The sequence below is a fragment of the Mesoplodon densirostris genome, chromosome 5 (assembly GCF_025265405.1).
Source record: "Mesoplodon densirostris isolate mMesDen1 chromosome 5, mMesDen1 primary haplotype, whole genome shotgun sequence".
In the NCBI taxonomy this organism is placed as follows: domain Eukaryota; kingdom Metazoa; phylum Chordata; class Mammalia; order Artiodactyla; family Ziphiidae; genus Mesoplodon; species Mesoplodon densirostris.
The window spans coordinates 79,814,280-79,836,866 of record NC_082665.1 but is presented as its reverse complement, the minus strand read 5'-3'; the positions used below and the strand labels follow the sequence as shown (position 1 = coordinate 79,836,866).

Genomic DNA, 22,587 nt, shown 5'->3' with positions numbered 1-22,587 from the left:
CTTTTCCTTTTTCCCCTGCTGGAAGGTTGAGGGGATTTTCCTCCAGTGTTGACTGTGAGGACCTGTGAGGTGAAACTCACAAAAGTGTGAGCAATGCTCCCCCCATCCCATCCCACCCCATCACTGGTTCCTCCTGTAGTTTTTAAATCTCAGACTTGTCCACACTGAGCCTCCATCATCAATTCATCAATTACAGTTCAGATTTTCCTGCCCTGGCACTGGTTCCCATGAAGATGTCTGTTCATGGATTTCTGCTCTGGTAAGTTGTGGTTTTCTGTGTTCACTTGTGTGTCTTTCCAATTTGGGGGGCAGCAGTTCACCTTGTGACCTCACATCTCTGACAGATCTTAGAAGAGATTGTTGATTTTTCGGTTTGCTTAGATTTTTCCTTGTTGGGAAGGAATGGTGACTTCTAAGCACTTTACGTGTTGGACTGGAAACTGAGAGTCCTGAATCACCCACTTTAAAAAAAAATTAAAATAGCAGACATCTTGGCTCAGGATCACACGAAAAAAACCTACATCAAAGTTTGACATGCTAGCGTTTTATTGGGGGTAGCGTGGGGTGGCTGCATTCACGGGGAAGCAAGAATGAGAGTCAAAGGGAATTGAGGCAGAAAAAGGAGAGAAAATTCAAAGGGATGAGTTACTGAGATGGCCAAAAATTCACAACACCATGAACGAGATGCCTAGATTTGCAGGATGTCTCCAGAGAAGCCATATGAAAAGACTGCATCTCAGAGCAGTCCATTGTAGAAAAGGAAGGGTGCAAATTTTATCTCCTGTTGTCCTTCCTACCTACTCTCTTTCAGTGCTGAAATCCACTCTATGAGGCATTAACTTCCTATGTGTCCAGGTTGTATTATGCAGACCCTCCAGGCAGCCACTGGGGCAACAAGAGCCTCTGGCCTGCAATGGGACAGTCTCCACGTGCCAGCTGGGGCTATGTGTGGGGACCATCAGTGTACGATGACAGTGGCAGTGGCTGGGACTTAACAACTGTAGGGATATTTTGAATAGCTAGAAGACTGGCAGATGGTTGATGCCTGGGTGGAATGGGCGGCAGGGATGAGTGCATCCTGGGTGATACATAAGCTGGGTCTCCTATACTACATCCCTTGAACCAATCAGATTTACTTGCATCCTGTTATAATATCCTAGATATTGTATGAGAACAAGATATACTTCCTGTACTTCATTAAGAAGGAAGATGCAAGGCCAGTCCTTCCAAGTATCAGTCAGTTTCCATTTCTCAGCAAAACTTAAAGAGGATTAACAAACCAAGCTACAATTGTCACTGCTGCAGCTGGTCCCAGGATCATAGCTGATATTCATCAGTTACCTCGTTTGTCACCCATTCTAGTTTCTCTCACCTTCAGTCAGCATTTCAGTTGCTGTAGGTTGCTTGCCTGGTAGGTTGACACAGTCCTTCATCCCTGATAGATTTGAACCCTCAGTTGTTTTCCTTTGTCAGGCAATAGTTGCTTTGAGTGTCCATTTTCAACTATTCATGGCCAGAGGATCACCAAGAGGTGCCTCAGTGAGTTCTACAATCCAAATGTACTTGTTTTTGCCTCCATTGTGTAGCAACAACCCCACCTTCTCATGACAATCAAGGTCAACTAAACCAGTCAGTAGAGTAGTTCTTTTCTTGCTTATCCACTGGCATGAGGAGTTCAAAGCAGTTCAATTTCCAGTTCAGTGAAACAATGTTGTTTCTAGGAAGCAATGCTACCTTGGGAATCAGGATCTCTAATGCAGCAGATATAAGGTTGTAGGAACAGATAGCATAAATTCTGCAAGTGGGTCGTTAAAAGCGGTAGAAGATAGGCTGATTCTTGGTTCCTAGAGCCCCTGCTTTTTTTTTTATTATTAGAGGGGAGGGACTGGTTCTTTATTTCAAAAAGACGTTTATCAATTTTCAGTATCAAAACAGTTACACTATTGGTTTTTCTTTCTCCCAACTGGCCCCCAAAGAGACCACACCAAAGGAGAGTACATTTTAAGCTAATTAAGCTGCAGTATGCACACCTAACAAACCTCACTGAAACCTCACCAAAAAGGAGGGATTGGGTGGGGAAAGAAACTTTAAAAGATCAACACACTCCCAGCCCACAGACTAGAGAGCTCTCACAGCCAGATGGGGTGACCAGTGTGCCCCAACCCCAAAGAAGCAAAGTTTCAAAATAGTATAAAACTTAAAAACAGCTTTGTACATAAGCTATTTAAGATTTCTCCAGTGCTAACTGATACAAAGCACAATGAGATGACACTGTTAGAGACAGCAGCTTCAGACCCAGGAAAGGGTGCTGAGATGAGTTTCAGATGGCAATCAATGGCAAAACATAATTTTCTTTCTTTCAAGGAGGCAGGAGAGCAAATAAGTGGTCACCTCAACATAAGGGGCACATGATCCATTCTGTGAGCGGTTGGGAATGGGGTAGAGCTAGGACAAGGATTTGGTCTCAGACAGAAGTCTCGCCATTTTTTAAATTAATTAATTAATGTATGTATGTATGGCTGTGTTGGGTCTCCGTTGCTGCACACGGGCTTTCTCTAGTTGCGGCAAGTGGGGGTTACTCTTCCTTGTGGTGTGCGGGCTTCTCATTGCGGTGGCTTCTCTTGTTGCGGAGCACAGGCTCTAGACACGCGGGCTTCAGTAGTTGTGGCTCACGGGCTTTAGAGCGCAGGCTCAGTAGTTGTGGCTTGTGGGCTTTAGAACGCAGGCTTAATAGTTGTGGCTCACGGGCTCTAGAGCACAGTCTCACTAGTTGTGACACACTGGCTTAGTTGCTCCGCAGCGTGTGGGATCTTCCTGGACCAGGGCTTGAACCTGTGTCCCCTGCACTGGCAGGCGGATTCTTTTTTTTTTTTTAATAAATTTATATATTTATTTTTAGCTTCATTGTGTCTTTGTTGCTGCGCGCAAGCTTTCTCTAGTTGTGGCGAGCGAGGGCTACTCTTTGTTGCGTTGCGCGGGCTTCTCATTGTGGTGGCTTCTCTTGTTGTGGAGCACGGGCTCTAGGCACACGGGCTTCAGTAGTTGTGGCACACAGGGTCAGTAGTTGTGGCTTGCAGACTCTAGCATGCAGGCTCAGTAGTTGTGGCGCACGGGCTTAGTTGCTCTGCGGCATGTGAGATCTTCCCGGACCAGGGTTCGAACCCGTGTCCCCTGCATTGGCAGGCGGATTCTTAACCACTGCGTCATCAGGGAAGTCCTTGCCATCTTAATTTTGTTTGGTCACTTCTGATGAAAAAAAAAAAAAATAGTTGCCCAAAGATACGATTTTCAGCTGAAAACCTGAACGGCACTTTTTGTTGTTGTTGTTGTTGACTCCTCCTGGAATCACCTCTCTGGTTTGGTGGGTACTTTTCACAGAGCAATGAGGTTTCCCAAAATGGAGCCTTTCTCTGGGCTGTTTGGCTCTCAGGAAGGCAGGCCCATACCTTTCCCCTCCTCTACGGAGAGGGCAACATGCATTAAGCTGAAAAGTTACCTTCCAAAAGTGAGACAGGGATTAGACTGCTGCTTCAGAACTATGGAATTATCTGGAATGTTTTACAAATGGCTGCTACATCAACAAGAAAAAAGGTAATTATAAAATGTGTACCTCACAGCATGCTTTTAAAGACACTTTACATTGTGCTCACATTCCCTTAAACAGTTGTTCCCAAAAGTGCTCAGCCTCTAGTCCAACTGGAATCTCTGGGGAGAGGCAGAGACAGTTTGGGGAAAAGGACACAGGGGAGGGGGTGGGAGACGTGGCGAAAGGAGAAAGCAGCCTTCCAGTTAAAGGTCAACCATCAGTTTAAAGGTCAGCTTCGGGCAGGCTGGCCTCAGCGGAGTTGGGGTCAGAGGGAGGAGCAGTGCAGGGCGGGACTGGGGCGCTCTGCGTCTCATCCAGGTCAAGCAGAGTCTGATGCAGCATCCTTTGTGTACAGAGGTGCTCCTCTTTGGTGCATATCAGTTCATCTTCCAAATCACCCACTGTCTTTTCCAGCTTGGCTACCGATCTCTCAGCAAACTCAGCATGAATCTCTGTCTCTTGAGTTTATCAGTAAGAATCTATCTCTTCCTCACATTTGTCTTCTTTTTGAGAGTACTTTTCTTCAGCAGCACTCAGACACTTCAGCTTTTGTTCCATCAATTTGATCTGCTCATCCGTCTCTCGGCAACGGGACTCTGCCAGCTCAGCTCGTTCCTCTGTGCCTTCCAAGTCTCCCTCAATAATCACCAACCTAAGAGCCACCTCTTCGTACTTCCTACCTGCCTCTTCTGCAATGTGCTTAGCTTCTTCGAGTTGGATTTCCTGGAGCTCCATTTTTTCTTCCTCTTTTAAGGTTCGGTTTTCAGCGACCTTCATGGCTCTCTCGCTGCCATCAGCAGCTTTCTCGGCTTCCTCCAGCCTTTGCAGGGCAGTGGCCAGGCGCTCTTGAGTGCGGTCCAGCTCCTCTTCAACCAGCTGGATCCAACGGTTCAAGGAGGCCGCCTCAGCCTGTTCCCAGGCCACCTTTCTCCCTCCACTTTCGCGGGGGGCGCTCGGCCCTTTCCTCCGCATCACCGGCCTGCTGCTGCAGAACATGGGTCTCGCGCTTCACCGCCTCGATGGTGACCCCCGCCGTGGTGCCCACCTGACCCCTGCTCGCCTTCGGTTTCCTGCCTCCTCTGCCTGGAGCTGCAGCCACTTCTCATCCCTACTTCCCCTGGAGCCCCTGCTTTTGGATTCGTGTACAGGATCTGAACATGCCACCATGGCCACTTTGTTCATTAGCCCATTGTGCAGTGAACTGAGCAAGGAGAGAAACTGACTGAGACCCAGAAAATAGGTCAATCTATCTACCTGGTTATTAGGAGTCTCTTTGTGGCATTATGTAGCAGTGATCCATTTCTATAGGACCCAATATAGCATACTACCAAACTGTCTTTGACTTGAGTTCAAGGTCTTTCTTTCTCCCTCAGTTGGAATAGGTGTGGCCTGAGAGAGTTGCATCAATGCAGCAGAGGCAGGCGATATGGAGGTCTAGGCCAACAAGTCATATTTTTTTTTGCATCTTCTGGAGTACTTGAGTCTCCCTAAATCTACCATTTCCTTCATGCAATAGTTTGCTTCTTTGCCTCTCAACCTTCTTCTGGGAGTTTCTGTTAACACTAAGCTCATGATGGGCAGCTCCAATTGCACAGTTACTTGGTGTACCATTGTCAGGCTCTCAGGCTTTACTTCAGGGTGTATGGCCCTCATGTTCCAGACCACTGGACCCCTAAAAATTTCACTGATGTTGCAGACCCCTTGATCATCAAGGACTTACTGCCTACCCTCTGACACATATGTGTTTTGTTTTGTTTTGTTTTGCGGTACACGGGCCTCTCACTGTTGTGGCCTCTCCCGTTGCGGAGCACAGGCTCTGGACGCTCAGGCTCAGCAGCCATGGCTCACAGCCCCAGTCGCTCCATGGCATGTGGGATCCTCCCAGACCGGGGCACGAAACCGTGTCCCCTGCATCAGCAGGTGGACTCTCAACCACTGCGCCACCAGGGAAGCCCATATATGTGTTTTAATAGGGTATTTGAATTACTTGACCTGTTCTCCTTATTAGGTCCAATTAGTAAAATGTCAATCAGTGTAGAAGGCTAGCATGGTGCATGGCGGAACAGCAAGATAATGGAGATCACTGTAGAATAGACCATGACAGACAGCAGAAAATTAACACAGACCTAGAGCAAGATAGTGAAGACTTCCTGCTGTCCTTGAAACATGAAGATGAGCTGCTTTTGATCCTCTCTATTGATGAGAATCAGGAATAAAGCATTCAGCAAAACAGTGGTCACAAATGAAGTGCCAGAGATTGAGTTGATTTGCTCCCATAAAATTCATATCTAGCACAGAAACTATAATTGGGGATACTATTTTAAGTTTATAGTAGTCCACTGGCACCCACCATGATCCACATGATTTTTTTGCAGAGGCCAGGTAGGTGAAATGACTAGGTATATTATGGGAATCACCATCCCTGAGTCTTTTAAGTCTTTTTTGGTACTAATTTCTGCAATTTGTCTGGCAGGTGATATTGCTTCTGATGTACTGTCTTGGCCTGGAGGGAAGGTGCCTTGCACCTTTTTAAATCATAATGTTCCTTAATTCATAGGTCAGGAAACCAAGGACATACTTCTAAGTATATCTATCCCATTAGGCATTCAGAGACTAGAGATACTGCAACAGAGTGGGTCCTTGGATCTATTGGATCCATTGTGAGATGCACTTGAACCCAAACACCATTTACAATCTGGTACCTATAAAGCTCCCTTTTAACTGGAGGACCATGGTGGTGTTTGGGATTCTCTAATACTGCTGTCAGTTGTGATCTCATTCTAACTATCCTCAAGACATCTGGGGATTTCCTTGGTGGCCCAGTGGTTAAGACTCTGCACTTCCACTGCAGAGGGCACAGGTTTGATCCCTGGTTGAGGAACTGAGATCCCGCCTGCCTCGTGGTGCAGCAAAAAAAAAAAATCTGGGTACTCCCTTTTCTTCAGCACACAATTACTCTGGCAAATTTGAGGAAAGGTTAGAGAGATACTTGCCATGCTGTGGTGGAATTGTGGGGACCCAATATTCCCTTTAATCAATGGGCTCTGGCTCTATGAACTGGCTTGGATCTAGTAACTGGAAATTTCAGTTTTCCATCAGTGTCTGACATCAGCCTTATGATCATCAGTTTTGAATTTTTTGGTTGTACAAATCAAACAAAAGCCTAGTCAATGGTCTTTAAACTTTAGCATGTACCCAAATCACCTAGGGGATTAGTTAAAACATAGATTGTTGGGCCATATCCCCAGAATTTTTATATTAGTAGGTCTGGAGTGGGGTTTGAGAATTTTCGTATCAAAGAATTTCCTAGGTGATGCTAAAGCTGTTGATCTTAGTACAACACTTTGACAACCAATGCTCTTAGATGGTGGTTTGTCTATGTTACCTTTAGGAAAACCATCATCAATTTGAGGTAATAATCACTTTGGGCCAAGGCACTTTGATTGCCATTCTGACCATACTACTCAGTTTAGTAATTATATCCACCCTGGCTTCTGCCTTTCCAGAATCCCAATATCTCCACTGATATAAAGTCCAGTGCTATGCCAGGATCTTCCACTGTCAACCCTGGCCTGAAGAAGACAACCAACAGTGAGTTTCTCAGTGATGTTGGCTCTCCCATCATGGGTACATTTCTTAGCGAGGGGAGTGTCCCCTCCTGGAGAATATACTCAGGTAGTGGGTTTGCATGTCTTCATTCTAATATTCTCTTTTTCCTGAGCCTTCTCACCCCTTTCTCATTACTCTGCCAAGTAAGTTCCAACAAATCCACCTCAACTAACTGAGCCATTGTGAATCCAGGCTTTATGGAGTCATCCCAGCTAACTATTAGGACAGGTAAACACTGAATTTTATTAGGACATTATTAAGACTTGCTAGACACTAATTTCCAACTTATGGATGAGTTGCCCATTTCAACAAATTTCTCCTGCTTAGTTTAAATTCTATTTCCACTTGAGGGTCCAACACCCTCAAGATCTACCCCCACAGATGTTCCTCTGGTTCTTGCTTGATGTGTTCATGATCTGGACTTACTACCTGCCTTAAAGCCATCTATGGCTTTCACAGAATGCCTTAAAATGACAATTAGCTGCCCCGAACCTATCAAAGGTTTCAGTGCCATCATAAGTAGCCGACCGCTGCAAAAGTACTATAATTATCATTACCCCCATTTGATCAGTTGCAGTGGCAACTTGATATCCCTAAACTTACCCTAAGTAGGGTAAGAAACTACAAAGAGGAGTATTGGCAAGCTGGCTATGACTTCAGAATAATCATGGCTGGTTGCCCAGCCTTGTGGGACATTTCCAGAGAGGCCAAATAAAATGATTGCATTTCAGAACAATCCATTAGGGGAAGGAAAGACAGGTAAATATCTGCTGACTCCTTTCTATCTCTTGCCTTTCATTGTTGAATTCTGCCTCCTTAGGATGTTAACTTTCTCACCTTTCCAGCTATGTTATGCAGCCTTTCCCAGCTCCCCAGAGGAAGCCAGAGCCTCTGTGGATCCCATCTGGCGAGGGTTCAGATGTGATGATCTCTCCTTGTCAGTTGGAGCTGTGCATGGAAACTTCCTAGTCCGTGGTGGTGGCAGTGGCTATAGTAGTGGGGATGTAAAACTGTGGATCAGTTGTGATCCATTGCTGGGGCTGGAGCACAAGGGAGACAACCATGGTAGGGGTGTTGGCAGGGCCGAAAAGGGATGGTGTATAAATTGGTTTCTGCGCAGCCAGTTAGAATACTTGTCAGGTCATTTGAACACCTATCAAAGGTCTACTGATAAGCAGTTTCAATACTGAGGCCTAGAAATTAAAAAGAAAAAAGGATTTAGCCAAATTCCTTGAACTTATGAAGTTTACAAAATATTTTGTGAAACATACATATAAATAGATAATGTAAGATAATGTGCTAAATGTAGTGGTACATGCAAATATGGGGTAAGCAAGGAGCACAGAAAGGGGCAGCTAGTTCAGTTTGGGGGGACCAGTCAGAGAAAATTTCTCGGAGGCAGGACCAGCTTCATGGGCATTCAACCAGTATCTCAGGGCCTCATGCTCAGAAGTGCTCATGCTTGGGGTTTAATGCTCTGTGGTCTCCTTTTGAAATCTTAATATTGTAGCTTTATCCTTGAAATGTGTGTTTTGTAGGTGCAGTTCAGTGGGACAATGGGCATGTACCCGGGGCTTGGAGCCCAGCTCAGTGCAGTCCCACCTTCCTCTGCTTCCCTGTCTCCACAGGAGGGGTTCTCAGTAGCCCATCCTCAGCCACTGGAGCCATGGGGCAGTGAGCCTTGCAGGGGGAGGCCCGCATACTGCCATCACCCTCCATCCCAGGCAGAGACCAGGCACAGGAACAAAGAGGGTCAAGGTCAGGCTTGTGCCCCGCAGTGTCTTGGGGTGGGGCAAGGTGGCAGTTGTCCCTGCCCTGCGCTGGCAGTTCCACAGGCTTATTGTCTAGGCAACTCATGAGGGCCTCTCTCTCACCCTCCATTCAGGTGCCAAGAGTGTCCCATGCAGAGACTACAAGCCCTTGGCTTGGGGTGACCAAACATGTGAGAAGTAGATTGATTTCATCCACATTTTCATTTTGCATGGGGCCCAGAAAATTATGTGATCAGCCCTGCCTGGAGGTGATGATGCTGGAACTGATTCTTGAAGGATAAATAGGGATTTTCCTGGTGAAAGGGATGAGGAAGGGGCTGAAAGAGTCTCCTAAAAGGGAGAATAACATAAGTGTGAACAAAAATTATATTATAAATAAGTGTGAACAAAACAAAATTATACCACACATAAATTTTACATAAAGCATGAAATGCTTTTCTTTTTTTTTTCCTGTTTTGAACACCTTGGTGGATGGTGTTCCATTTCCTGAGATGGGGAGGAGAAGGTATGGGTAGGTCAGGGGAGAGTTCCATTTTGGCCATGTTAATTTGAGTTTTCTATTAGACATCTATTTGGAGAAGTCACGGTGACAAGTGTCTGGGGTGCCAGGCAGAGGTCAGGGCTGGATATAAGTTTGGGAATCTCTGGCGCAGGTGGCTGAAAGCCATGGGATCAGGTGAGGTTGCCCAGGTAGAGAATGTAGATAGAGCTGAGAAGTGGATCTGGGACACCCTTATTTTAGATGATGAGCAGAAGAAGGGGACCCAGAAAAGGAGATTAGGAGCATCCGGTACAGAAGGGAGACACCTGGGAGAGTGTCATTGAAGATGATGATGAAAGTGTTTTAAGAAGGAGGTCTGAACCTAATTTGAAAGCTTGAGGTAAATATTGGAAGTCAAGATATTTCATATAAAAATGTTTTCAGGCTTTCTTGAACAATGAGGAGGTCTGGAAACACAGGCCCCACATTCTGCTTGGCAAAAATCAGCTGCCAGATGACAGAGCCTGTACTCATCAATGTACGTGTGCTGTCCATCCTCTCATCCTCCCACCCACTGCCTCTTGTCTCCCTCTTAGGGCTTGTCAGTCCAGATTTATCATCATGCTTACATTACTGAAAGTCCCACAGGAGAGAACTATTTCTCTGTGCGTCTCTCCATCAAAGCCAGGAAAACAAAAGATAGCCCAAAAGAGCTGTGTGTTTTAAAAGCAGTATTGGAGAGGGCATATTTCTTTGTGGAAGTGATGACTAGTCTATGTGTTTAATAAGGAAACAAAACCTCTTCAAAAGAAACAGCTCTGCCTGTTTTACTCGATTATAATCCATTACCTCCTTGTCTTCTGTAGGCTTTTGAGTTGACCCTACTCTAAATTCATTTGCAAATTCTGTTTCCAGAACAAATATTTCTCAAATGTTTTCATCATGTTGTTTTTCCTAGTCAGTTAACTGCAGTGAGTCCTGACTGTTGGTGTCCATATTTTCTGAACACAGGATATATTAACTGATTGAGGATGTGTTTCAAATCTAAATTCACACTTAGGAGCATTTGTCCACTGTCCTCTGCTGACTGTCCTCCCAGCTGCCAATTTTGAGTCAAGTGGTAGGTGTGACAAGGCCTGACATCACCAGTTCAAATTCTACCCAAAAGACCATTTTCTAATCAACAAGGCAGTGTCTGTATGGCAGGAGCAGTTCACTGTGGTCCCTTTGAGAGCCCTGGCCAGTAGGGAACTACAACCAGCCTCAGTGCTGGCGTGAGGGGTGTGGGCTCTACATCCTATGGTCTGAGCCTTCTTGTCACCCCTTCCCTACCTTCAACTCTTCACCTTGCCACACATGCCCTAGTCCATCATCTCCTGGTGACAGGAAGATCCTAATCCTGGGTATTGATCATATTAAGGCATAGTAGTATTATAAATTAGAGGCTTCATCTCCCAGGAGAAGGGAAGACCAGTCTGTTGAGTCAAGTCTTTTCTTGCAAATTCACGGCAGTGGTTAAAACTTGTGATTAAACACTTTACTTTTGGGCCAAACTGCTTGCCCTCAAATCCCATTTTTGCCATTTACATTTTACCATCATCTGTAAAATGGGAAGAATAGTAGACTAACTTCATATGTTGTGAGGATTATGTGAATTGACATGTAAAGTCCTTGATTAATAGTGGCTGGTATATAGTAAATGCTCAGATTTTTGCCGCTATACTATAATTGCCTTAAGATAATGAAGATGATATACTATTAGATCTTCTTTCCACTTAGTTACTGTGTAACCACTGGGCTGATCAGTTTCTTTCTCCCTGGTGTACAACTCCTTTTTTTTTTTTGCAGAATTTTCTGACTTATGCACAATTCTTTATATCCACTCTTTCCTAGTTATAGAGATGATGATAAATTTCTATTCATAATTTATAGACACATGCATACTTATTAGAAGAAATAGAATATATTCATCTATAGAGAAATACATATTTATAATTTCTTACCAGAAATAGTAGAGGAGGGAAATCACTCATATATGTCAAAATCCTCACTTGTGCTCAGTCACATTTTTCTTAAATCTTCCAAACCCTTCTTTAATCAGTTCTTTACTCCGAATTCCTTTCAATTCATGGGTTGAATAAGTGGTCATTTTGCATTGTTCTTCCGGCTGTTTGTGATTTTTTTTTTTTACATCTAGTTTCTTATTTCCATTTTGCTTTTTACAGTGTGACCGCGGCATGTTTTGAACACAGTATGATTTCAGGGAGCCTAATCAATATTCCGGATATTTTTTACATTTACTCCCTCAGTATATTCTCCATCTCCAGTTGCTGTTTAAGTGCATGTTTGTGTAATTCACTTTAAATAATGCTTTGAACTTATTTTTTAACTTTTGAACTTTTCATTTTGAGATAATTTAAGACACAAAACAGTTGTAAAGATAGCACAAAGAATTCCTGCATACACTGCACCCATCCCCCCAAAAGGTTAACATCTTACATAACCACAGAACAATGATCAGAAACAGGAAGTTAATATTGATACAGTACTATGAACTAATCTACAGTCTTATGCAACTTTTATCAATTGTCCCACTAATGACCTTTCTTTGGGGACCAGATTCCAATCAGTGATCCCACATTGCATTTAGTTGACATGTCTTCTTGGTCTCCCCCAATCTGTGAAAGTTCCTTAGCCTTTGTTTGTCCTGCATGGCCTTGATCTTTTTGAAGAGTACTGGCCAGTTATTTTGTAGAATGTCCCTCTGTTTTGGTCTGTCTGATATTTTCTCATGATTAAATTCACGTTATGCATTGTTGCAAAAATCCCACGTACCTGACCCAATGCCACTTCCAGTGGGGGGTGGAGAGGCCTCTTCCACGGGCAAAGAAAGCTTATCAGAATTTAAGGGTTCAGTGTCGCCAGCTTCATCAGATTTCCCCCACATATCCCCATGGTAGCATGCAGGATCCCATTTTTTCCCCAGTCAATGCTCTCACTTTAATGGTAGACACTGTGTGAGGCTGGGGGTCTAATCTGTAATTCAGTTAATCACAGGGTGAGATTCTTTTGATTTTCAGCAATCTCGGCCCTGCAGCTACAGGAGGCAAGAGTATTCCAAGGCATGTATAGAAGCTTTCAGGTCATTTTTGTGGTGTCTGAGCTGGGAAATTGAATTCACTCATGAATTCAATTTTTTTTTAACATTTTTTATTTTTTTTTATCCTTTTTTTTATCACTTTGTCCAGCAACATTAGGAGCAACCAGCCAACCTCATTATATTGATATGTTAGATTTCCCCAAATGTTTGAAAGTATCATATACACAGTCACCCAGCATCTTGCTTCTTATAAAGGATTGATTAGGAGAATCCAATGCAGATATTTTCTGTATCTCCATTGCCAGATCATGCAATGGACTATAAGTGCTCTCTTAACTACTGGATGCAGAATCATTCTGCATCTTTAAATCTAATCAGATTCGAGAATCAATTCCAGAAGGCCAGAATCAATTCAGAAAGCTCATCCTTAAAATTCTGTTCCTTTAGAACCACTCTCAGTACCAAAATATCTGTATTAGTCAGGTTTCTCAGGAGAAACAGAACCAATAGTGTGTGTATATGTGTGTGTGTACACACACACACACACACACACACACACACACACACAAATACAAATAGGAATTGGCTCACGTGATTATGGAGGCTGAGAAGTCCAGACCCAAGAGAGTCAATGGAATAGTTTGAGTCCACGTCTGAGCCCGAAGGCAGGAGAAGACTGATGTCCCAGCTTGAAGTTAGTAAGATACACAGAGCAAAAAATTCTTTCTTACTCAACCTGTTTATTCTATTCAGCGCTTCAACAGATCAGATGAAGCCCACTCACATTGAGGAGGGCAATCTGCTACACTCATTCTACCAATTCAAATGTGAATTTCATCCAGAAACACTCTCACAAATACATCCATATATGATGTTTAATCTAATATCTGAGCACCCCATGGCCCAGTCAAGTTGACACATAAAGTTAACCATCACACGTTCTCAGCATATCAAATCAGGAGGCACATGATGACACTTTGTCTCATTAGTGGTGATATTGGAGCACTTGAATAAGGCAGAGTCTTCTAAATTTCTCCACTGTAACATTACTATTTTCCTCTTTGTATTTAGCAAGTATCTTGTGAGGAGATATTTGGGAGTATGTAAATATTCTGTTTCTCATTGTACTTTAACCTGCTAATTTTAGCACCTATTAATGATTCTTGACAGAGATAATTATTACTATTATGTTGCCAAATGATTATTTTATATTGCCATTATTCCTTCTACATTTATTAATTGGAATTCTCTCCCATTTATTTACTCAATTATATCAGTATGGACTCATGAATTTTACATATATATATATATATATATATATATATATATATATATATAATATGCTAGTCTATAATCCATTACTCTTACATTTTTTTCTCATCTTGTCCTAGATTTGGGTATTAGGAGACACTTTCTTTTTTTTTTTTTAAGGGAGGTGATATTTATTTTTTTTAATTTTTAAATTTTAAATTTTTATTTTTTAATTTTTATAGGAGTATAGGTGATATACAAATTGTGTTAGTTTCAGGTGTACACTAAAGTGAATCAGTTATACATATACATATATCAACTCTTTTTTAGATTCTTTTCCCATACAGGTCATTACAGAGTATTGAGTAGAGTTCCCTGTTCTATACAGTAGGTCCTTATTAGTTATCTATTTTATATGTAGTAATGTGTATATGTCCATCCCAATCTCCCAATTTATCCTTCCACTCCCCTTACCCCCTGGTAACCATAAGTTTGTTTTCTATGTCTGTGACTCTGTTTCTGTTTTGTAAATAAGTTCATTTGTACCATCTTTTTTTAGATTCCACATATAAGCAATATCATATGATATTTGTCTTTCTCTGTCTGATTTCACTCAGTGTGAGAATATCTAGGTCCATCCATGTTGCTGCAAATGTCATTATTTTGTTCTTTTTTATGGCTGAGTAATATTCCATTGTATATATATACCACAACTTCTTTATCCATTCATCTGTTGATGGCCATATAGGTTGCTTCTATGTCTTAGCTATTGTAAATAGTGCTGCAGTGAACATCAGGGTGTATGTAACTTTTCAAATTAGAGTTTTGTTTGGATATATGCCCAGGAGTGGGATTGCTGGATCATATGGTAGTTCTGTATTTAGTCTTTTAAGGAACCTCCATACTGTTCTCCATAGTGGCTGTACCAGTTTACATTCCCACCGAGAGTATAAGAGAGTTCCCTTTTCTCCACACCCTCTCCAGCATTTATTGTTTGTAGGTTTTTTGATGTTGGCCATTCTGACTGGTGTGAGGTGATACCTCATTGTAGTTTTGATTTGCATTTCTCTAATAATTTATGATATTTAGCATTTTTTCATATGCTTTTTGGCCATCTGTATGTCTTCTTTGGAGAAATGTCTATTTAGATCTTCTGCCCATTTTTTGATTGGGTTGTTTGGTTTTCTTTAATATTGAGCTGCATGAGCTCTTTGTATATTTTGGAGATTAATCCCTTGTCAGTCACTTCATTTGCAAATATTTTCTCCCATTCTGTGGGTTGTCTTTTCACTTTGTTTATGGTTTCCTTTGCTGTGCAAAAGCTTTTAAGTTTAATTAGGTCCCATTTGTTTATTTTTGTTTTTATTTCCATTACTCTAGGAGCTGGATCAAAAAGATCTTGCTCCGATTTATGTCAGAGAGTGTTCTGCCTATGTTCTCCTCTAAGAGTTTTATAGTATCCAGCCTTACATTCAAGACTTTAATTCATTTTGAGTTTCTTTTTGTGTGGTGTTAAGGAGTGTTCTCATTTCATTCTTTTACATGTAGCTGTCCAGTTTTCCCAGCACCACTTATTGAACGGGCTGTCTTTTCTCCATTGTATATTCTTGCCTTATTTGTCATAGATTAATTGAGCATAGGTGTATGCATTTATTTCTAGTCATTTAATCTTGTTCCATTGATTTAGATTTCTGTTTTTGTGCCAGTACCAAACTGTTTTGACTACTGTAGCTTTGTAGTATAGTAGGAAGTCAGGGAGCGTGATTCCTCCAGCTCCATTTCTTTTTCTCAAGATTGCTTTGGCTATTTGGGGTCTTTTGTGTTTCCATACAAATTTTAATTTTTTTTGTTCTAATTCTGTGAAAAAATGCCATTGGTAATTTGATAGGTATTACACTGAATCTGTAGATTGCTTTGGGTAATATAGTCACTTTGACAATATTGATTCTTCCAATCCAAGGACATGGTATATCTCTCAATCTGTTTGTCATCTTTGATTTCTTTCATCAGTACCTTATAGTTTTCTGAGTACAGGTCTTTTGACTCCTCAAGTAGGTTTATTCCTAGGTATTTTATTTGTTTTGATGCAGTGGTAAATGGGATTGTTTCCTTAATTTGCCTTTCTGATCTTTTGCTGTTAGTGTATATTTATTTATTTATTTATTTATTTATTTATTTATTTTAGATTTTTTTTTAAATTTTATTTTACAAATTTAATCAGTTATACATATACATATGTTCCCATATCCCCTCCCTTTTGCGTCTCCCTCCGACCCTCCCTATCCCACCCTTCCAGGCGGTCACAAAGAACCGAGCTGATCTCCCTGTGCTATGCGGCTGCTTCCCACTAGCTATCTACCTTACGTTTGGTAGTGTATATATGTCCATGCCGCTCTTTCACTTTGTCACAGCTTACCCTTCCCCCTCCCCATATCCTCAAGTCCATGCTCTAGTAGGTCTGTGTCTTTATTCCCGTCTTACCCCTATGTTCTTCATGACATTTTTTTTTCTTAAATTCCATATATATGTGTCAGCATACAGTATTTGTCTTTCTCTTTCTGACTTACTTCACTCTGTATGACAGACTCTAGGTCCATCCACCTCATTACAAATAGCTCAATTTCATTTCTTTTTATGGCTGAGTAATATTCCATTGTATATGTGTGCCACATCTTCTTTACCCATTCATCCGATGATGGACACTTAGGTTGTTTCCATCTCCGGGCTATTGTAAATAGGGCTGCTATGAACATTTTGGTACATGTCTCTTTTTGAATTATGGTTTTCTCAGGGTATATGCCCAGTAGTGGGATTGCTGGGTCATATGGTAGTTCTATTTGTAGTTTTTTAAGGAACCTCCATACCGTTCTCCATAGTGGCTGTACCAATTCACATTCCCACCAGCAGTGCAAGAGTGTTCCCTTTTTTCCACACCCTCTCCAGCATTTATTGTTTCTAGATTTTTTGATGATGGCCATTCTGACTGGTGTGAGATGATATCTCATTGTAGTTTTGATTTGAATTTCTCTAATGAGTAAAGATGTTGAGCATCCTTTCATGTGTTTGTTGGCAGTCTGTATATCTTCTGTGGAGAAATATCTATTTAGGTCTTCTGCCCATTTTTGGATTGGGTTGTTTGTTTTTTTGCTATTGAGCTGCATGAGCTGCTTATAAATTTTGGAGATTAATCCTTTGTCAGTTGCTGCATTTGCAAATATTTTCTCCCATTCTGAGGGTTGTCTTTTGGTCTTGTTTATGGTTTCCTTTGCTGTGCAAAAGCTTTGAAGTTTCATTAGGTCCCATGTGTTTATTTTTGTCTTTATTTCCATTTCTCTAGGAGGTGGGTCAAAAAAGATCTTGCTGTGATTTATGTCATAGAGTGTTCTGCCTATGTTTTCCTCTAGGAGTTTGATAGTGTCTGGCCTTACATTTAGGTCTTTAATCCATTTTGAGCTTATTTTTGTGTATGGTGTTAGGGAGTGATCTAATCTCATGCTTTTACATGTCCCTGTCCAGTTTTCCCAGCACCACTTATTGAAGAGACTGTCCTTTCTCCACTGTACATTCCTGCCTCCTTTATCAAAGATAAGGTGACCATATGTCCGTGGGTTTATCTCTGGGCTTTCTATCCTGTTCCATTGATCTATCTTTCTGTTTTTCTGCCAGTACCATACTGTCTTGATTACTGTAGCTTTGTAGTATAGTCTGAAGTCAGGGAGCCTGATTCCTCCAGCTCCATTTTTCGTTCTCAAGATTGCTTTGGCTATTCGGGGTCTTTTGTGTTTCCATACAAATTGTGAAATTTTTTCTTCTAGTTCTGTGAAAAATGCCATTGGTAGTTTGATAGGGATTGCATTGAATCTGTAGATTGCTTTGGGTAGTAGAGTCATTTTCACAATGTTGATTCTTCCAATCCAAGAACATGGTACATCTCTCCATCTATTTGTATCATCTTTAATTTCTTTCATCAGTGTCTTATAATTTTCTGCATACAGGTCTTTTGTCTCCTTAGGTAGGTTTATTCCTAGATATTTTATTCTTTTTGTTGCAATGGTAAATGGGAGTGTTTCCTTGATTTCACTTTCAGATTTTTCATCATTAGTATATAGGAATGCCAGAGATTTCTGTGCATTAATTTTGTATCCTGCAACTTTACCAAATTCATTGATTAGCTCTAGTAGTTTTCTGGTAGCATCTTTAGGATTCTCTATGTATAGTATCATGTCATCTGCAAACAGTGACAGCTTTACTTCTTCTTTTCCCATTTGGATTCCTTTTATTTCCTTTTCTTCTCTGATTGCTGTGGCTAAAACTTCCAAAACTAGGTTGAATAAGAGTGGTGAGAGTGGGCAACCTTGTCTTGTTCCTGATCTTAGTGGAAATGGTTTCAGATTTTCACCATTGAGGACGATGCTGGCTGTGGGTTTGTCATATATGGCCTTTATTATGTTGAGGAAAGTTCCCTCTATGCCTACTTTCTGCAGGGTTTTTATCATAAATGGGTGTTGAATTTTGTCAAAAGCTTTCTCTGCATCTATTGAGATGATCATATGGTTTTTCTCCTTCAGTTTGTTAATATGGTGTATCACGTTGATTGATTTGCGTATATTGAAGAATCCTTGCATTCCTGGAATAAACCCCACTTGATCATGGTGTATGATCCTTTTAATGTGCTGTTGGATTCTGTTTGCTAGTATTTTGTTGAGGATTTTTGCATCTATGTTCATCAGTGATATTGGCCTGTAGTTTTCTTTCTTTGTGACATCCTTGTCTGGTTTTGGTATCAAGGTGATGGTGGCCTCGTAGAATGAGTTTGGGAGTGTTCCTTCCTCTGAAATTGTTTGGAAGAGTTTGAGAAGGATGGGTGTTAGCTCTTCTCTAAATGTTTGATAGAATTCGCCTGTGAAGCCATCTGGTCCTGGGCTTTTGTTTGTTGGAAGATTTTTTATCACAGTTTCAATTTCAGTGCTTGTGATTGGTCTGTTCATATTTTCTATTTCTTCCTGATTCAGTCTTGGCAGGTTGTGCATTTCTAAGAATTTGTCCATTTCTTCCAGGTTGTCCATTTTATTGGCATAGAGTTGCTTATAGTAATCTCTCATGATCTTTTGTATTTCTGCAGTGTCAGTTGTTACTTCTCCTTTTTCATTTCTAATTCTATTGATTTGAGTCTCCTCCCTTTTTTTCTTGATGAGTCTGGCTAATGGTTTATCAATTTTGTTTATCTTCTCAAAGAACCAGCTTTTAGTTTTATTGATCTTTGCTATCATTTCCTTCATTTCTTTTTCATTTATTTCTGATCTGATTTTTATGATTTCTTTCCTTCTGCTAACTTTGGGATGTTTTTGTTCTTCTTTCTCTAATTGCTTTAGGTGCAAGGTTAGGTTGTTTATTCGAGATGTTTCCTGTTTCTTAAGGTGGGATTGTATTGCCACAAACTTCCCTCTTAGAACTGCTTTTGCTGCATCCCATAGGTTTTGGGTCGTCGTGTCTCCATTGTCATTTGTTTCTAGGTATTTTTTAATTTCCTCTTTGATTTCTTCAGTGATCACTTCGTTATTAAGTAGTGTATTGTTTAGCCTCCATGTGTTTGTATGTTTTACAGCTCTTTTCCTGTAATTGATATCTAGTCTCATAGCATTGTGGTCGGAAAAGATACTTGATACGATTTCAATTTTCTTAAATTTACCAAGGCTTGATTTGTGACCCAAGATATGATCTATCCTGGAGAATGTTCCATGAGCACTTGAGAAAAATGTGTATTCTGTTGTTTTTGGATGGAATGTCCTATAAATATCAATTAAGTCCATCTTGTTTAATGTATCATTTAAAGCTTGTGTTTCCTTATTTATTTTCATTTTGGATGACCTGTCCATTGGTGAAAGTGGGGTGTTAAAGTCCCCTACTATGATTGTGTTACTGTCGATTTCTCCTTTTATGGCTGTTAATATTTCCCTTATGTATTGGGGTGCTCCTATGTTTGGTGCATAAATATTTACAATTGTTATATCTTCTTCTTGGATTGATCCCTTGATCATTATGTAGTGTCCTTCTTTGTCTCTTCTAGTAGTCTTTATTTTAAAGTCTATTTTGTCTGATATGAGAATTGCTACTCCAGCTTTCTTTTGGTTTCCATTTGCATGGAATATCTTTTTCCATCCCCTTACTTTCAGTCTGTATGTGTCTCTAGGTCTGAAGTGGGTCTCTTGTAGACAGCATATATATGGGTCTTGTTTTTGTATCCATTCAGCCAGTCTGTGTCTTTTGGTGGGAGCATTTAGTCCATTTACATTTAAAGTAATTATTGATATGTATGTTCCTATTCCCATTTTCTTAATTGTTTTGGGTTCGTTATTGTAGTTCTTTTCCTTCTGTTGTGTTTCTTGCCTAGAGAAGTTCCTTTAGCATTTGTTGTAAAGCTGGTTTGGTGGTGCTGAACTCTCTCAGCTGTTGCTTGTCTGTAAACGTTTTAATTTCTCCATCAAATCTGAATGAGATCCTTGCTGGGTAGAGTAATCTTGGTTGCAGGTTTTTCTCCTTCATCACTTTAATTATGTCCTGCCACTCCCTTCTGGCTTGTAGAGTTTCTGCTGAGAGATCAGCTGTTATCCTGATGGGGATTCCCTTGTGTGTTATTTGTTGTTTTTGCCTTGCTGCTTTTAATATGATTTCTTTGTGTTTAAATTTTGACAGTTTGATTAATATGTGTCTTGGTGTATTTCTCCTTTGATTTATTCTGTATGGGACTCTCTGTGCCTCCTGGACTTGATTAACTATTTCCTTTCCCATATTAGGGAAGTTTTCAACTATAATCTCTTCAAATATTTTCTCAGTCCCTTTCTATTTCTCTTCTTCTTCTGGAACCCCTATAATTCGAATGTTGGTGCGTTTAATGTTGTCCCAGAGGTCTCTGAGACTGTCCTCTGTTCTTTTCATTCTTTTTTCTTTATTTTGCTCTGCAGCAGTTATTTCCACTATTTTATCTTCCACCTCACTTATCCGTTCTTCTGCCTCAGTTATTCTGCTATTGATCCCATCTAGAGTATTTTTTATTTCATTTATTGTGTTTTTAATCGATGCTTGATTCATCTTTAGTTCTCCTAGGTCCTTGTTAACTGTTTCTTGCATTTTGTCTATTCTATTTCCAAGATTTTGGATCATCTTTACCATCATTATTCTGAATTCTTTTTCAGGTAGACTGCCTATTACCTCTTCATTTGTTAGGTCTGGTGGGTTTTTATCTTGCTCCTTCTCCTGCTGTGTGTTTTTCTGTCTTCTCATTTTGCTTATGTTACTGTGTTTGGGGTCTCCTTTTTGCAGGCTGCAGGTTCGTAGTTCCCCTTGTTTTTGGTGTCTGTCCCCAGTGGCTAAGGTTGGTTTAGTGGGTTGTGTAGGCTTCTTGGTGGAGGGGACTACTGCCTGTGTTCTGGTGGATGAGGCTGGATCTTGTCTTTCTGGTGGGCAGGTCCACGTCTGGTGGTGTGTTTTGGGGTGTCTGCGGACTTTTTATGATTTTAGGCCACCTCTCTGCTAATGGGTGGCGTTGTATTCCTGTCTTGCTAGTTGTTTGGCATAGGGTGTCCAGCACTGTAGCTTGCTGGTCGTTGAGTGAAGCTGGGTGCTGGTGTTGAGATGGAGATCTCTGGAAGATTTTCGCCGTTTGATATTATGTGGAGCTGGGAGGTCTCTTGTGGACCAGTGTCCTGAAGTTGGCTCTCCCACCTCAGAGGCACAGCACTGACTCCTGGCTCCTCAATTTGGGATGATTTGTTGTCTATTCATGTATTCCACAGATGCAGGGTACATGAAGTTGATTGTGGAGCTTTAATCCGCTGCTTCTGAGGCTGCTGGGAGAGGTTTCCCTTTCTCTTCTTTGTTCTCACAGCTCCTGGGTCTCAGCTTTGGATTTGGCCCCGCCTCTGCATGTAGGTCGCCAGAGGGCGTCTGTTCTTCGCTCAGACAGGACAGGGTTAAAGGAGCAGCCTCTTCGGGGGCTCTGCCTCACTCAGGCCGGGCGGGAGGGAGGGGCACGGAGTGCGGGGCGAGCCTGCAGCGGCAGAGGTCGGCGTGACGTTGCACCAGCCCAAGGCGCGCCGTCCGTTCTCTCAGGGAAGCTGCCCCTGGATCCCGGGACCCCGGCAGTGGCAGGCTGCACAGGCTCCCGGAAGGGCGGTGTGGACAGTGACCTGCGCTCGCACACAGGCTTCTTGGCGGCGGCAGCAGCAGCCCCAGCGTCCCACGCCCGTCTCTGGGCTCCGCGCTTTCAGCCGCGACTCGCGCCCGTCTCTGGAGCTCCTTTACGCGGCGCTCTTAATCCCCTCTCCTCGCGCACCAGGAAACCAAGAGGGAAGAAAAAGTCTCCTGCCTCTTCGGCAGCTCCAGAGTTTTCCCGGACTCCCTCCCGGCTAGCTGTGGCACATTAGCCCCCTTCAGGCTGAGTTCTCGCCGCCAGCCCCAGTCCTCTCGCTGTGCTCTGACCGAAGCCCGAGCCTCAGCTCCAGCGCCGCCCTCCACGGCGGGGGAGCAGACAAGCCTCTCGGGCTGGTGAGTGCCGCTCGGCACCGCTCCTCTGTGCGGGAATCTCTCCGCTTTGCCCTACCCAGGTATGTGGGGAGTTTCTTGCCTTTTGGGAGGTCTGGGGTCTTCTGCCAGCGTTCAGTAGGTGTTCTGTAGGAGTTGTCCCACGTGTAGCTGTATTTCTGGTGTATCTGTGGGGAGGAAGGTCTGTTAGTGTATATTTAAATAGTTTTTTTCTGTGACTCTCATGTTCAGGTATGTAAGGTTAATG

General features: G+C 42.0%; 1 pseudogene; it reads right to left on the bottom strand.

Moving 5' to 3' along the window:
* Nucleotides 1–3,808: 3,808 nt before the first annotated feature.
* LOC132490476 (tropomyosin alpha-3 chain-like) overlaps nt 3,809–22,587 on the bottom strand; it is a 53,824-nt pseudogene continuing 35,045 nt past the window's right edge.